Here is a 1028-nt window from a genome sequence, read left to right as displayed (position 1 = left end):
CTGGGAGCCTGAAGCAGGGCTGATCAGATGGACTGACAGCGGATGTGCTCAGCCTCTCTGTCAAATTACTTTGCCCCCCACCTCCACCCCCTGCCTGTAGGGAGAGTGTTTGTTTCCACAGGCACTGCAGAGGTCAGCCAAGGCCTGGAACGGAGCTGTTCCAGGTACCAGGGATCCTGTCTGCTTTGAATTTCCCACTTTCTCTCCTTACCTCCTCACTGCATCAGAGGTACACTGTACATCACACTGTAACTGTCTCTTCCCTTCACATTGCCCTTGTAGGCAGTCAGACCAACATATCACTGTCCATCCCTGCAGAGGCATGTCCTCACACCCTATACCCCACCCCTCATCATATCACACCATCTAGTCCCAGACAGACTGACAGCCCACCCCTGCCTGCCCATGAATGTATTGCCCCCTGGGCTGAAAAGTCTATGGCTATTGATCTAGCAGCCCTGCCAGCAGTAATTTAGTGACCCTGATACATTTCTGTCACGATGGGGGCAGGAAGAGGATATCGATCAGAGTACAGACCCCGCTCAGGGTGCTGCACTACTCCACCGTGAGTCTAATTAACTTACCAACCTCGAAACGCACTGCAGTCAAATGTGCTCTGGCTCTACTCCTCTATGCATGCACACAGAGATCTGTCCCCATGGTATGCTTCCAGCCACTGCACTCAGAACAGGTGCGTTGACCAAAATGTACTGTAATAGAATTCCAGAGCATGCAATACAAATGTATCATGGACATTGATTTGTACTTGAGCCAATTATTATACTTCACAATGAATAATAGGACATACAGAATTTAGTGTGCGTTTAAGTGTTAAAATCAGAAGGATTATGATATATATACTGTATATATAATATATATATTTATAACTATGTTAAGATCTGTCTCAGCTGGCAACAAGCCATATACAGGTTTCTTATAAGCGTACATTATCTTCCTATTGTACTGTACTGACACCTAGTGGTATACCATCCTCTGCAAAAAAACATCTGTGGAGCACTTAACACTAA

Source organism: Nansenia antarctica (genome assembly GCF_963989245.1).
Source record: "Nansenia antarctica genome assembly, chromosome: 5".
NCBI classification, from domain to species: Eukaryota; Metazoa; Chordata; class Actinopteri; order Argentiniformes; family Microstomatidae; genus Nansenia; species Nansenia antarctica.
The sequence above is the reverse complement of the archived record's forward strand: the minus strand, read 5'-3'. Positions refer to the sequence as shown.